This window comes from Cherax quadricarinatus, chromosome 21, assembly GCF_038502225.1.
Source record: "Cherax quadricarinatus isolate ZL_2023a chromosome 21, ASM3850222v1, whole genome shotgun sequence".
Taxonomy (NCBI): Eukaryota; Metazoa; Arthropoda; class Malacostraca; order Decapoda; family Parastacidae; genus Cherax; species Cherax quadricarinatus.
Window position 1 is genome coordinate 32,725,603 of NC_091312.1, and position 17,352 is coordinate 32,742,954.

The following is a 17,352-nucleotide window of genomic DNA, read 5'->3' on the forward strand; positions in this document are numbered from 1 at the left end:
CCGACAACTACACTGCTGACGCCAACAACTACATGCTGACCCCGACAACTACAATGCTGACCCCGACAACTACACTGCTGACCCCGACAACTACACTGCTGACCAAGACAACTTCACTGCTGACCCCGACAACTACACTGCTGACCCCGACAACTATGCTGCTGACCCCGACAACTGCAATGCTGACCCCTACAACTACACTGCTGACCCCGACAACTACACTGCTGACTACGACTACTGCACTGCTGACCACGACAACTGCACTGCTTACTCCGACAACTACGCTGCTGACCCCGACAACTACACTGCTGACCACGACAACTACGCTGCTGACCCCGACAACTAAAACTGCTGACTACGACAACTACACTGCTGACCACGACAACTACACTGCTGACTACGACAACTGCACTGCTGACCACGACAACTGCACTGCTTACTCCGACAACTACGCTGCTGACCCCGACAACTACAATGCTGACCCCGACAACTACACTGCTGAACCCGACAAATACACTGCTGACCACAACAACTACACTGCTGACCACAACTACACTGCTGAACCCGACAACTACACTGCTGACCACAACTACACTGCTGACCACGACAACTACACTGCTGACCCCGACAAGTACACTGCTGACCACAACTTCACTGCTGACCACGACAACTGCACTGCTGACCACGACAACTACACTGCTGACCACGACAACTACACTGCTGACAACGACAACTACAGTGCTGACTCCGATAACTACACTGCTGACCAAGACAACTACACTGCTGACCCCGACAACTACACTGCTGACCACGGCAACTACACTCCTTACCTCGACAACTACACTGTTGACCCCGACAACTACGCTGCTGACCCCGACACCTACACTGCTGACCCCGAAAACTACACTGCTGACCCCGACAAGTACACTGCTGTCCTCGACAACTACGCTTCTGACCCCGACAACTAAGCTGCTGACCACGACAACTACGCTGCTAACCCTGACAACTACACCGCTGACCCCTACAACTATACAGCTGACTACGACAACTACACTGCTGACCCCGACAACTACACTGCTGACCCCGACAAGTACACTGCTGACCACGACAACTACACTGCTGACCCCGACAACTACACTGCTGACCGCGACAACTACACTGCTGACTTTTACAACTACACTGCTGACCTCGAAAACTGCAGTGCTGACCACGACAACTACACTGATGACCACGATAACTACAGTGCTCACCCCAACAACTACGCTGCTGACGCTGACAGCTACGCAGCTGACCCTGGCCCCGACAACTACGCTGCTGACCCCGACAACGACGCTGCTGACCCCGACAACTATGCTGCTTACTCCAACAACTACGCTGCTGACCCCAACAACCACGCTGCTGACCCCGGCAACTACACTGCTGTCCCCAAGAACTACGCTGCTGACCCCACCAACTACGCTGCTGACCCCGGCAACTGCGCTGCTGACGCTGACAGCTACGCTGCTGACCCTGACCCCAACAACTACGCTGCTGACCCCGGCAGCTACACTGCTGACCACCACAACTACGTTGCTGACCCAAACAACTACGCTGCTGACCCCGGCAAGTACGCTGCTGACCCCGACAATTACGCTGCTGACCCCAACAACTACGCTGCTGACCCCAACAGCTACGCTGCTGACCCCGACAACTACACAGCTGGCCACGACAACTAGGCTGCTGACACAGACAACAACACTGCTGAGCACGACAACTACACTGCTGACCACGAGAACTACAGTGCTGGCGCCGACAAGTACATTGCTGACCCCGTCAACTACACTGTTGACCCCGACAACTACGGTCCTGATACCGACAACAACGCTGCTGACCCCGACAACTAAGCTGCTGACTTCGACAACTACACTGCTGACCCCGATACCTACACTGGTGACCCCGAAAGCTACACTGCTCACCTCGGCAACTACGCTGCTGACCCTGACGACAACACTGCTCACCCCGACAACTACGCTGCTGAACCCGACAACTACGCTCCTGATCATGACAACTACACTGCTGACCCCGACAACTACACTGCTGACCCCTACGACTTCGCTGCTGCCGCTGACAACTACACTGCTGACCCCGACAACTACGCAGCTTTCCTCGACGACTACGCTGCTGACACCGACAGCTACGCTGCTAACCCCGACAACTACGCTGCTGACCCCGACAAATACACTGCTAACACGAACAACTACGCTGCTGACTCCGACAACTACACTGCTGACCGCGACAACTACGCTGCGGACGCCGACAACTACGCTGCTGACCCCGAGAACTACAATGTTGACCACGACAACTACACTGCTGACCCCGGCAACGGCGCTGCTGACACCAACAACTACACTGCTGACCCCGTCAATAGCACTACTGACCACTACAACTACGCTGCTGACCCCGAGAACTACGCTGGTGACCCTGACAACTACGCTGCTGACCCCGACAACTACACTGCTGACTCCGACAACTACGCTGCTGACCCCGACAACTACGTTGCTTACCCCGACATGTACACTGCTGACCCCGACAACTACGCTGCTGACCCTGACAACTACACTTGTGACCCCGACAATTTCGCTGCTGACCCCGAGAACTACGCTGCTAACCCTGACAACTACGCTGCTGACCCACGGCAACTACACTGCTGATCCCGACAACTACGCTTCTTACCCCGACAACTACACTGCTGACCCCGACAACTACACTGCTGACCCCGACAACTACGCTGCTGATCCTGACAACTACACTTGTGACCCCGACAACTACGCTTCTGACCCCGACAACTACACTGCTTACCCCGACAACTACGCTGCTGATCCTGGCAACTACACTTGTGACCCCGACAACTACGCTGCTAACCCCGACAATTACGCTGCTAACTCACGGCAACTACACTGCTGACCCCGAAAACTTCGCTGCTAACCCCGACAACGACGCTGCTGACCCACGGCAGCTACACTGCTGACCACGACAACTACACCGCTGACCCCTACAACTACACTGTTGACCCCTACAACTACGCTGCTGATCCCGACAACTACGCAACTAACCCTGACAACTACGCTGCTGACCCTGACAACTACACTGCTGACCCTGACAACTACACTGCTGACCCAGGCATCTACGTTTCTGACCCCGACAACTACACAGATGACCCCGATAACTACGCTTCTGACCCCGACAACTACGCTGCTTATCCTGACAACTACACCGCTGACCCCGACAGCTATGCTACTGACCCCGAGAACTACACAGCTGACCCCGACAACTACACTGCTGACCCCTACAACTACTCTCCTTACCCCAACAACTACGCTCCTGACCCCGACAGCTACACTGCTAACCCCGACAACTACACTGCGGTCTCCGATAACTAAGCTGTTGACCCCGACAACTACGCTGCTGACCCTCTCAACTGCACTGTTGACCCCGACAACTACGCTGATGACCCCGACAACTACACTGCGGTCTCCGATAACTAAGCTGTTGACCACGACAACTACGCTGCTGACCCTCTCAACTACACTGTTGACCCCGACAACTACGCTGATGACCCCGACAACTACACTGCTGACCCTCTCAACTACACTGTTGACCCCGACAACTACGCTGATGACCCCGACAACTACGCTGTGGACTCTGGCAACTACACTGCTGACTCCGACAACTACGGTGCTGACGCCACTGAAATTCACCGCTGACAACACTGAAGACTTTGATGTAGTTAACGTTATGATGTATCGTGATGCTGTAACACTGCTGCTCGTGTTATCTGATGTTAACACTCACTAGTTACTTAACTGACAGCAGTGTAGTTACTTAACTGTCAGCAGTGTAGTTACTTAACTGTCAGCAGTGTAGTTACTTAACTGTCAGCAGTGTAGTTACTTAACTGTCAGCAGTGTAGTTACTTAACTGTCAGCAGTGTAGTTACTTAACTGTCAGCAGTGTAGTTACTTAACTGTCAGCAGTGTAGTTACTTAACTGACAGCAGTGTAGTTACTTAACTGTCAGCAGTGTAGTTACTTAACTGACAGCACTGTAGTTACTTAACTGTCAGCAGTGTAGTTACTTAACTGTCAGCAGTGTAGTTACTTAACTGTCAGCAGTGTAGTTACTTAACTGTCAGCAGTGTAGTTACTTAACTGTCAGCAGTGTAGTTACTTAACTGTCAGCAGTGTAGTTACTTAACTGTCAGCAGTGTAGTTTCTTAACTGTCAGCAGTGTAGTTACTTAACTGACAGCAGTGTAGTTACTTAACTGACTGCAGTGTAGTTACTTAACTGACAGCAGTGTAGTTACTTAACTGACAGCAGTGTAGTTACTTAACTGACAGCAGTGTAGTTACTTAACTGACAGCAGTGTAGTTACTTAACTGACAGCAGTGTAGTTACTTAACTGACAGCAGTGTAGTTACTTAACTGACAGCAGTGTAGTTACTTAAGTGACAGCAGTATAGTTACATAACTGACAGCAGTGTAGTTACTTAACTGACAGCAGTGTAGTTACTTAACTGACAGCAGTGTAGTTACTTAACTGACAGCAGTGTAGTTACTTAACTGACAGCAGTGTAGTTACTTAACTGACAGCAGTATAGTTACTTAACTGACAGCAGTGTAGTTACTTAACTGACAGCAGTATAGTTACTTAACTGACAGCAGTGTAGTTACTTAACTGACAGCAGTGTAGTTACTTAACTGACTGCAGTGTAGTTACTTAACTGACAGCAGTGTAGTTACTTAACTGACAGCAGTGTAGTTACTTAACTGACAGCAGTGTAGTTACTTAACTGACAGCAGTATAGTTACTTAACTGACAGCAGTGTAGTTACTTAACTGACAGCAGTATTGTTACTTAACTGACAGCAGTGTAGTTACTTAACTGACAGCAGTGTAGTTACTTAACTGACTGCAGTGTAGTTACTTAACTGACAGCAGTGTAGTTACTTAACTGACGGCAGTGTAGTTACTTAACTGACAGCAGTGTAGTTACTTAACTGACAGCAGTGTAGTTACTTAACTGACAGCAGTGTAGTTACTTAACTGACAGCAGTATAGTTACTTAACTGACAGCAGTGTAGTTACTTAACTGACAGCAGTATAGTTACTTAACTGACAGCAGTGTAGTTACTTAACTGACAGCAGTGTAGTTACTTAACTGACAGCAGTGTAGTTACTTAAATGACAGCAGTATAGTTACTTAACTGACAGCAGTGTAGTTACTTAACTGACAGCAGTGTAGTTACTTAACTGACAGCAGTATAGTTACTTAAGTGAGAGCAGTATATCTACTCAACTCACAGCAGTATAGCTACTGAACTGACAGCATTGTAGCTACTCAACTGACAGCAGTATAGCTACTCAACTGACAGCAGTATAGCTACTCAACTGGCATCAGTATAGCTACTCACCTGACAGCAGTATAGCTACTCAACTGACAGCAGTATTGCTACTCAACTGACAGCATTATAGCTACTCTACTGACAGCATCATAGCTACTCAACTGACAGCAGTATAGCTACTCAACTGACAGCAGTATAGCTACTCAACTGACAGCAGTATAGCTACTCAACTGACAGCAGTATAGCTACTCAACTGACAGAAGTATAGCTACTCAACTGACAGCAGTATAGCTACTCAACTGACAGAAGTATAGCTACCCAACTGACAGCAGTATAGCTACTCAACTGACAGCAGTATAGCTACTCAACTGACAGAAGTATAGCTACTCAACTGACAGCAGTTTAGCTACTCAACTGACAGAAGTATAGCTACTCAACTGACAGCAGTACAGCTACTCAACTGACAGCAGTATAGCTACTCAACTGACAGAAGTATAGCTACTCAACTGACAGCAGTATAGCTACTCAACTGACAGCAGTATAACTACTCAACTGACAGCATTATAGCTACTCAAGTGACAGCATTATAGCTACTCAACTGACAGCAGTATAGCTACTCAACTGACAGAAGTATAGCTACTCAACTGACAGCAGTATAGCTACTCAACTGACAGCAGTATAACTACTCAACTGACAGCATTATAGCTACTCAACTGACAGCATTATAGCTACTCAACTGACAGCAGTATAGCTACTCAACTGACAGCATTATAGCTACTCAACTGACAGCATTATAGTTACTCAACTGACAGCAGTATAGCTACTCAACTGACAGCAGTGTAATTACTTAACTGACAGCAGTGTAGTTACTTAACTGACAGCAGTATAGTTACTTAACTTATAGCAGTATAGTTACTTAACTGACTGCAGTGTAGTTACTTAACTGACAGCAGTGTAGTTACTTAACTGACAGCAGTGTAGTTACTTAACTGACAGCAGTGTAGTTACTTAACTGACAGCAGTGTAGTTACTTAACTGACAGCAGTGTAGTTACTTAACTGACAGCAGTGTAGTTACTTAACTGACAGCAGTGTAGTTACTTAACTGACAGCAGTGTAGTTACTTAACTGACAGCAGTGTAGTTACTTAACTGACAGCAGTGTAGTTACTTAACTGACAGCAGTGTGTTTACTTAACTGACAGCAGTGTAGTTACTTAACTGACAGCAGTGTAGTTACTTAACTGACAGCAGTGTAGTTACTTAACTGACAGCAGTGTAGTTACTTAACTGACAGCAGTGTAGTTACTTAACTGACAGCAGAATAGTTACTTAAGTGAGAGCAGTATATCTACTCAACTGACAGCATTGTAGCTACTCAACTGACAGCAGTATAGCTACTCAACTGACAGCAGTATAGCTACTCAACTGACAGAAGTATAGCTACTCAACTGACAGCAGTATAGCTACTCAACTGACAGCATTATAGCTACTCAACTGACAGCATTATAGCTACTCAACTGATAGCATTATAGCTACTCAACTGACAGCAGTATAGCTACTCAAGTGACAGCAGTATAACTACTCAACTGACAGCATTATAGCTACTCAACTGACAGCATTATAGCTACTCAACTGATAGCATTATAGCTAATCAACTGACAGCATTATAGCTACTCAACTGACAGCATTATAGCTACTCAACTGACAGCAGTATAGCTACTCAAGTGACAGCAGTATAACTACTCAACTGACAGCATTATAGCTACTCAACTGACAGCATTATAGCTACTCAACTGACAGCATTATAGCTACTCAACTGACAGCAGTATAGCTACTCAACTGACAGCAGTATAGCTACTCAACTGACAGCAGTATAACTACTCAACTGACAGCATTATAGCTACTCAACTGACAGCAGTATAACTACTCAACTGACAGCATTATAGCTACTCAACTGACAGCAGTATAGCTACTCAACTGACAGCAGTATAGCTACTCAACTGACAGCAGTGTAATTACTTAACTGACAGCAGTGTAGTTACTTAACTGACAGCAGTATAGTTACTTAACTTATAGCAGTATAGTTACTTAACTGACTGCAGTGTAGTTACTTAACTGACAGCAGTGTAGTTACTTAACTGACAGCAGTGTAGTTACTTAACTGACAGCAGTGTAGTTACTTAACTGACAGCAGTGTAGTTACTTAACTGACAGCAGTGTAGTTACTTAACTGACAGCAGTGTAGTTACTTAACTGACAGCAGTGTAGTTACTTAACTGACAGCAGTGTAGTTACTTAACTGACAGCAGTGTAGTTACTTAACTGACAGCAGTGTAGTTACTTAACTGACAGCAGTGTGTTTACTTAACTGACAGCAGTGTAGTTACTTAACTGACAGCAGTGTAGTTACTTAACTGACAGCAGTGTAGTTACTTAACTGACAGCAGTGTAGTTACTTAACTGACAGCAGTGTAGTTACTTAACTGACAGCAGAATAGTTACTTAAGTGAGAGCAGTATATCTACTCAACTGACAGCATTGTAGCTACTCAACTGACAGCAGTATAGCTACTCAACTGACAGCAGTATAGCTACTCAACTGACAGAAGTATAGCTACTCAACTGACAGCAGTATAGCTACTCAACTGACAGCATTATAGCTACTCAACTGACAGCATTATAGCTACTCAACTGACAGCATTATAGCTACTCAACTAACAGCAGTATAGCTACTCAAGTGACAGCAGTATAACTACTCAACTGACAGCATTATAGCTACTCAACTGACAGCATTATAGCTACTCAACTGATAGCATTATAGCTAATCAACTGACAGCATTATAGCTACTCAACTGACAGCATTATAGCTACTCAACTGACAGCAGTATAGCTACTCAAGTGACAGCAGTATAACTACTCAACTGACAGCATTATAGCTACTCAACTGACAGCATTATAGCTACTCAACTGACAGCATTATTGCTACTCAACTGACAGCAGTATAGCTACTCAACTGACAGCAGTATAGCTACTCAACTGACAGCAGTATAACTACTCAACTGACAGCATTATAGCTACTCAACTGACAGCAGTATAACTACTCAACTGACAGCATTATAGCTACTCAACTGACAGCAGTATAGCTACTCAACTGACAGCAGTATAGCTACTCAACTGACAGCAGTATAGCTACTCAACTGACAGAAGTATAGCTACTCAACTGACAGCAGTATAGCTACTCAACTGACAGCATTATAGCTACTCAACTGACAGCAGTATAGCTACTCAACTGACAGCAGTATAGCTACTCAACTGACAGCATTATAGCTACTCAACTGACAGCAGTATAGCTACTCAACTGACAGAAGTATAGCTACTCAACTGACAGCAGTATAGCTACTCAACTGACAGCAGTATAACTACTCAACTGACAGCATTATAGCTACTCAACTTACAGCATTATAGCTACTCAACTGACAGCATTATAGCTACTCAACTGACAGCATTATAGCTACTCAACTGACAGCAGTATAGCTACTCAAGTGACAGCATTATAGCTACTCAACTGACAGCATTATAGCTACTCAACTGACAGCAGTATAGCTACTCAACTGACAGCATTATAGCTACTCAACTGACAGCATTATAGCTACTCAACTGACAGCAGTATAGCTACTCAACTGACAGCATTATAGCTACTCAACTGACAGCAGTATAACTACTCAACTGACAGCGTTATAGCTACTCAACTGACAGCATTATAGCTACTCAACTGACAGCATTATAGCTACTCAACTGACAGCATTATAGCTACTCAACTGACAGCAGTATAGCTACTCAACTGACAGCATTATAGCTACTCAACTGACAGCATTATAGCTACTCAACTGACAGCAGTATAACTACTCAATTGACAGCATTATAGCTACTCAACTGACAGCATTATAGCTACTCAACTGACAGCATTATAGCTACTCAACTGACAGCATTATAGCTACTCAACTGACAGCATTATAGCTACTCAACTGACAGCATTATAGCTACTCAACTGACAGCAGTATAGCTACTCAACTGACAGCATTATAGCTACTCAACTGACAGCAGTATAACTACTCAACTGACAGCGTTATAGCTACTCAACTGACAGCATTATAGCTACTCAACTGACAGCATTATAGCTACTCAACTGACAGCATTATAGCTACTCAACTGACAGCATTATAGCTACTCAACTGACAGCATTATAGCTACTCAACTGACAGCATTATAGCTACTCAACTGACAGCATTATAGCTACTCAACTGACAGCATTATAGCTATTCAACTGACAGCATTATAGCTACTCAACTGACAGCATTATAGCTACTCAACTGACAGCATTATAGCTACTCAACTGACAGCATTATAGCTACTCAACTGACAGCATTATAGCTACTCAACTGACAGCATTATAGCTACTCAACTGACAGCATTATAGCTACTCAACTGACAGCATTATAGCTACTCAACTGACAGCATTATAGCTACTCAACTGACAGCAGTATAGCTACTCAACTGACAGCAGCTTCACATGTGTTTGACAGCACTATATTTTTTTCACTTTGTCATTAACATTTCTTACTTCTATAGGTACTATCAGTCTTACAGTGACTGTCAGTTATAAGGTGACTATAAGTTCTACAATGACTATCTAACTTCCACAGTTACTTTTAGTTCTACTGAGACTATCAAGGTCACAGTGACTATACAAGGTCAACTGTGACTATCAGCTCTTCAGTGACTATCACTTTTACAGTGACTATCAGATCTACAGCGACTATGTCATTTCTACAATGGCTATCACTATTACATTTATAAATTCTACAGTGGTTATGTCAGTTCTACAGTGACTATCAGTTCTACAGTGACTATCAGTTCTACAGGGACTATCAGTTCTGCAGTGACTATCAGTTCTGCAGTGACTATCAGTTCTACAGTGACTATCAGTTCTGCAGTGACTATCAGTTCTGCAGTGACTATCAGTTCTACAGTGACTATCAGTTCTGCAGTGACTATCAGTTCTACAGTGACTATCAGTTCTACAGTGACTATCAGTTCTACAGTGACTATCAGTTCTGCAGTGACTATCAGTTCTGCAGTGACTATCAGTTCTGCAGTGACTATCAGTTCTACAGTCATTACACAGGTTCTACAGTGGTTACACCAGTTCTTCAGTGGTTACTCCTTTTCTACAGTTGTTACACAGTTCTACAGTGGTTACACCAGTTCTACAGTGGTTACACCAGTTCTACAGTGGTTACACCAGTTCTACAGTGGTTACACCAGTTCTACAGTGGTTACACCAGTTCTACAGTGGTTACACCAGTTCTACAGTGGCTACACCAGTTCTACAGTGGCTACACCAGTTCTACAGTGGCTACACCAGTTCTACAGTGGCTACACCAGTTCTACAGTGGTTACACCAGTTCTACAGTGGCTACACCAGTTCTACAGTGGCTACACCAGTTCTACAGTGGCTACACCAGTTCTACAGTGGTTACACCAGTTCTACAGTGGCTACACCAGTTCTACAGTGGCTACACCAGTTCTACAGTGGCTACACCAGTTCTACAGTGGCTACACCAGTTCTACAGTGGCTACACCAGTTCTACAGTGGCTACACCAGTTCTACAGTGGCTACACCAGTTCTACAGTGGCTACACCAGTTCTACAGTGGCTACACCAGTTCTACAGTGGCTACACCAGTTCTACAGAGGTTACACCAGTTCTACAGTGGCTACACCAGTTCTACAGTGGCTACACCAGTTCTACAGTCACTACATCAGTTCTACAGTGGCTACACCAGTTCTACAGAGGTTACACCAGTTCTACAGTGGCTACACCAGTTCTACAGTGGCTACACCAGTTCTACAGTGGCTACACCAGTTCTACAGTGGCTACACCAGTTCTACAGTGGCTACACCAGTTCTACAGAGGTTACACCAGTTCTACAGTGGCTACACCAGTTCTACAGTGGCTACACCAGTTCTACAGTGGCTACACCAGTTCTACAGAGGTTACACCAGTTCTACAGTGGCTACACCAGTTCTACAGTGGCTACACCAGTTCTACAGTGGCTACACCAGTTCTACAGTGGCTACACCAGTTCTACAGTGGCTACACCAGTTCTACAGAGGTTACACCAGTTCTACAGTGGCTACACCAGTTCTACAGTGGCTACACCAGTTCTACAGTCACTACATCAGTTCTTCACGAACTTTATTAGTCACTATGCAGTCACCATCACAGCTGCAGTGACAACACAGTTTTTCACTGTTCTCTTTACACCAATAATTTTGTTGATAACATTTTAGTCACTGCCAACAATTCAGTCACTGACAACGGTGCAGTCACTGACAAATGTACACTGACAACGGTACAGTCACTGACAACGGTACACTGACAACGGTACAGTCACTGACAACGGTACAGTCACTGACAACGGTGCAGTCACTGACAACGGTGCAGTCACTGACAACGGTACACTGACAACGGTACAGTCACTGACAACGGTACACTGACAATGGTACAGTCACTGACAACGGTACAGTCACTGTTAACAATACAGTCACTGTCAACAGTACAGTCACTGTCAACTGTACAGTCACTGACAACGGAACAGTCACTGACAACGTTACAGCCACTGTTAACAATACAGTCACTGTCAACAGTACAGTCACTCTCAACAGTACAGTCACTGACAACGGTACAGTCACTGACAACGGTACAGCCACTGTTAACAATACAGTCACTGTCAACAGTACAGTCACTGTCAACAGTACAGTCACTGACAACGGTACAGTCACTGTCAACAGTAAAGTCACTGACAACGGTACAGTCACTGTCAACAGTACAGACACTGACAACGGTACAGTCACTGTCAACAGTACAGTCACTGACAACGATACAGTCACTGTCAACAGTACAGTCTCTGACAACGGTACAGTCACTGTCAACAGTACAGTCACTGACAACGGTACAGTCACTGTCAACAGTACAGTCACTGACAAAGCTAAATCATCATTCTCTAGGTTTTGGATATTAGTTTCTGACAACCAGCAGTGTCCTGACAACCAGCAGTGTCCTGACAACCAGCAGTGTCCTGACAACCAGCAGTGTCCTGACAACCAGCAGTGTCCTGACAACCAGCAGTGTCCTGACAAACAGCAGTGTCCTGACAACCAGCAGTGTCCTGACAACCAGTAGTGTCCTGACAACCAGCAGTGTCCTGACAACCAGCAGTGTCCTGACAACCAGCAGTGTCCTGACAACCAGCAGTGTCCTGACAACCAGCAGTGTCCTGACAACCAGCAGTGGCCTGACAACCAGCAGTGTCCTGACAACCAGCAGTGTCCTGACAACCAGCAGTGTCCTGACAACCAGCAGTGTCCTGACAACCAGTAGTGTCCTGACAACCAGTAGTGTCCTGACAACCAGCAGTGTCCTGACAACCAGCAGTGACCTGACAACCAGCAGTGTCCTGACAACCAGCAGTGACCTGACAACCAGCAGTGTTCAGACAACCAGCAGTGACCTGACAACCAGCAGTGTTCAGACAACCAGCAGTGACCTGACAACCAGCAGTGTCCTGACAACCAACAGTGTCCTGACAACCAGCAGTGTCCTGACAACCAGCAGTGTTCAGACAACCAGCAGTGTCCTGACAACCAGCAGTGTTCAGACAACCAGCAGTGTCCTGACAACCAGCAGTGTCCTGACAACCAGCAGTGTCCTGACAACCAGCAGTGTCCTGACAACCAGCAGTGTCCTGACAACCAGCAGTGTCCTGACAACCAGCAGTGTCCTGAGAACCAGCACTGTCCTGACAACCAACAGTGTCCTGACAACCAGCAGTGTCCTGACAACCAGCAGTGTCCTGACAACCAGCAGTGTCCTGACAACAAGCAGTGTCCTGACAACCAGCAGTGTCCTGACAACCAGCAGTGTCCTGACAACCAGCAGTGTCCTGACAACCTGCAGTGGCCTGACAACCAGCAGTGTCCTGACAGCCAGCAGTGTCCTTGCAACCAGCAGTGTCCTGACAACCAGCAGTGTCCTGACAACCAGCAATGTCCTGACAACCAGCAGTGTCCTGACAACCAGCAGTGTCCTGACAACCAGCAGTGGCCTGACAACCAGCAGTGTCCTGACAACCAGCAGTGTCCTGACAACCAGCAGTGTCCTGACAACCAGCAGTGTCCTGACAACCAGCAGTGTCCTGACAACCAGCAGTGTCCTGACAACCAGCAGTGTCCTGACAACCAGCAGTGTCCTGACAACCAGCAGTGTCCTGACAACCAGTAGTGTCCTGACAACCAGCAGTGAACTGACAACCAGCAGTGTCCTGACAACAAACAGTGTCCTGACAACCAGCAGTGTCCTGACAACCAGCAGTGTCCTGACAACCAGCAGTGACCTGACAACCAGCAGTGTCCTGACAACCAGTAGTGTCCTGACAACCAGCAGTGTCCTGACAACCAGCAGTGTCCTGACAACCAGCAGTGTCCTGACAACCAGCAGTGTCCTGACAACCAGCAGTGTCCTGACAACCAGTAGTGTCCTGACAACCAGCAGTGTCCTGACAACCAGCAGTGACCTGACAACCAGCAGTGTCCTGACAACCAGCAGTGACCTGACAACCAGCAGTGTTCAGACAACCAGCAGTGACCTGACAACCAGCAGTGTTCAGACAACCAGCAGTGACCTGACAACCAGCAGTGTTCAGACAACCAGCAGTGACCTGACAACCAGCAGTGTTCAGACAACCAGCAGTGTCCTGACAACCAGCAGTGTCCTGACAACCAGCAGTGTCCTGACAACCAGCAGTGTTCAGACAACCAGCAGTGTCCTGACAACCAGCAGTGTTCAGACAACCAGCAGTGTCCTGACAACCAGCAGTGTTCAGACAACCAGCAGTGTCCTGACAACCAGCAGTGTCCTGACAACCAGCAGTGTCCTGACAACCAGCAGTGTCCTGACAACCAGCAGTGGCCTGACAACCTGCAGTGGCCTGACAACCAGCAGTGTCCTGACAACCAGCAGTGTCCTGACAACCAGCAGTGTCCTGACAACCAGCAGTGTTCAGACAACCAGCAGTGTCCTGACAACCAGCAGTGTTCAGACAACCAGCAGTGTCCTGACAACCAGCAGTGTTCAGACAACCAGCAGTGTCCTAACAACCAGCAGTGTCCTGACAACCAGCAGTGTCCTGACAACCAACAGTGTCCTGACAACCAGCAGTGGCCTGACAACCAGCAGTGTCCTGACAACCAGCAGTGTCCTGACAACCAGCAGTGTCCTGACAACCAGCAGTGTCCTGACAACCAGCAGTGTTCAGACAACCAGCAGTGTCCTGACAACCAGCAGTGTTCAGACAACCAGCAGTGTCCTGACAACCAGCAGTGTTCAGACAACCAGCAGTGTCCTGACAACCAGCAGTGTCCTGACAACCAGCAGTGTCCTGACAACCAGCAGTGTCCTGACAACCAGCAGTGGCCTGACAACCAGCAGTGTCCTGACAACCAGCAGTGTCCTGACAACCAGCAGTGTCCTGACAACCAGCAGTGTCCTGACAACCAGCAGTGTCCTGACAACCAGCAGTGTCCTGACAACCAGCAGTGGCCTGCCAACCAGCAGTGTCCTTACAACCAGCAGTGTCCTGACAACCAGCAGTGTCCTGACAACCAGCAGTGTCCTGACAACCAGCAGTGGCCTGACAACCAGCAGTGGCCTGACAACCAGCAGTGTCCTGACAACCAGCAGTGGCCTGACAACCAGCAGTGTCCTGACAACCAGCAGTGTCCTGACAACCAGCAGTGTCCTGACAACCGGCAGTGTCCTGACAACCAGCAGTGTCCTGACAACCAGCAGTGTTCAGACAACCAGCAGTGTCCTGACAACCAGCAGTGTCCTGACAGCCAGCAGTGTCCTGACAACCAGCAGTGTTCAGACAACCAGCAGTGTCCTGACAACCAGCAGTGTCCTGACAACCAGCAGTGTCCTGACAACCAGCAGTGTCCTGACAACCAGCAGTCTTCAGGCAACCAGCAGTCTTCAGGCAACCAGCAGTGTCCTGACAACCAGCAGTGTCCTGACAACCAGCAGTGTTCAGACAACCAGCAGTGTCCTGACAACCAGCAGTGTCCTGACAACCAGCAGTGTCCTGACAACCAGCAGTGTTCAGACAACCAGCAGTGTCCTGACAACCAGCAGTGTCCTGACAACCAGTAGTGTCCTGACAACCAGCAGTTCCTGACAACCAGCAGTGTCCTGACAACCAGTAGTGTCCTGACAACCAGCAGTGACCTGACAACCAGCAGTGTCCTGACAACCAGTAGTGTCCTGACAACCAGCAGTGACCTGACAACCAGCAGTGTCCTGACAACCAGCAGTGACCTGACAACCAGCAGTGTCCTGACAACCAGCAGTGTCCTGACAACCAGCAGTGTCCTGACAACCAGCAGTGTCCTGACAACCAGCAGTGTCCTGACAACCAGCAGTGTCCTGACAACCAGCAGTGTCCTGACAACCATAATTACCGAAATTATTATTTTTCAATCAACAAAATCACACTCACTGTAAGATCACTGCTGTCAACAGTACATTCCTTCAAGTGTCAGCAATATAATTGCTCACCTGACAGTGGCCAAGTTTTTCAACTAATATCAACATATCTTCACCAATGTTACTTCCCTGACACATCACAGTATAACACCACTAATGTCAGCAGGGCATTATTATGATGCTGACACTGCACACTTTAGGACCCCTATTGTCAGCAGGGCATTACTGTTTTGCTGACATTTCACACTATAAGACCTCTGGTGTCAGCAGGGCACTATTGTGGTGCTGACACCTCACATTATGGGACTACTGGTGTCAGCAGGGCAGTACTATCGTGTTGACACTTTACACTGTTAGATCACTGGTGTTAGTAGCGCGGTATTATAGTGCTGACATATCACATTATAACACCACTTGTGTCAGCAGAGCACTGCCCTAGTGCTGATACACTAATAAGATCACCAGTATCAGCAGGGCAGTATAGTGGTGCTGATATTATTCACTATAAGACCACAGGTGTCAGCAGGACAATTCTCTAGTGCTGATATACACACTGTAAGACCACTGGTGTCAGCAGGGCCCAACCCTGGTGCTGATACACACACTGTAAGACCACTGGTGTCAGCAGGGCCCAACCCTGGTGCTGATACACACACTGTAAGAACACTGGTGTCAGTAGGGCCCAACCCTGGTGCTGATACACACACTGTAAGAACACTGGTGTCAGCAGGGCCCAACCCTGGTGCTGATACACACACTGTAAGAACACTGGTGTCAGCAGGGCCCAGCCCTGATACTGATACACACACTGTAAGACCACTGGTGTCAGCAGGACCCAGCCCTGATGCTGATACACACACTGTAAGACCACTGGTGTCAGCAGGGCCCAGCCCTGATACTGATACACACACTGTAAGCCCACTGGTGTCAGCAGGGCCCAGCCCAGATGCTGATACACACACTGTAAGACCACTGGTGTCAACAGGGCCCAGCCCTCATGCTGATACACACACTGTAAGACCACTGGTGTCAACAGGGCCCAGCCCTCATGCTGATACACACACTGTAAGACCACTGGTGTCAGCAGGGCAGTACTGTGGTGCTGACACCTCGCTGCCACACACACAAATGCTCACATTTTTACTTCTCTTGAAACTGAGTTAGAATCAGTTTGGCAGCGTGGGCCCAGGGAGGTGGGCCAAGTGGGCCCAGGGAGGTGGGCCAGGGAGGTGGGCCAGGGAGGTGGGCCAGGGAGGTGGGCCAGGGAGGTGGGCCAGGGAGGTGAGGCTGGGTGGTGGGCCAAGATTTGTCCCCTGTGTGCTATTGGGGGAAGGAATGGGGAATAAAGACAGGAAACAAAGGCGACA

The 17,352-nt window shown here is 47.6% G+C and overlaps 1 protein-coding gene across 5 annotated transcripts in view; it reads right to left on the reverse strand.

Annotated features, from left to right (window-relative positions):
• The window catches only part of LOC128689149 (uncharacterized), a 300,470-nt gene that overhangs the window by 279,141 nt on the left and 3,977 nt on the right, over positions 1-17,352 (reverse strand). For 2 of the 5 annotated variants that reach the window (XM_070087361.1, XM_070087362.1), the window contains exon 1: positions 17,048-17,119. The exons of 1 other annotated variant lie outside the window; for it this stretch is intronic. The gene's annotated coding sequence lies outside the window, so the exon portion shown is untranslated. 2 more of the 5 variants (XM_070087360.1, XM_070087359.1) reach the window with 2 other exon arrangements.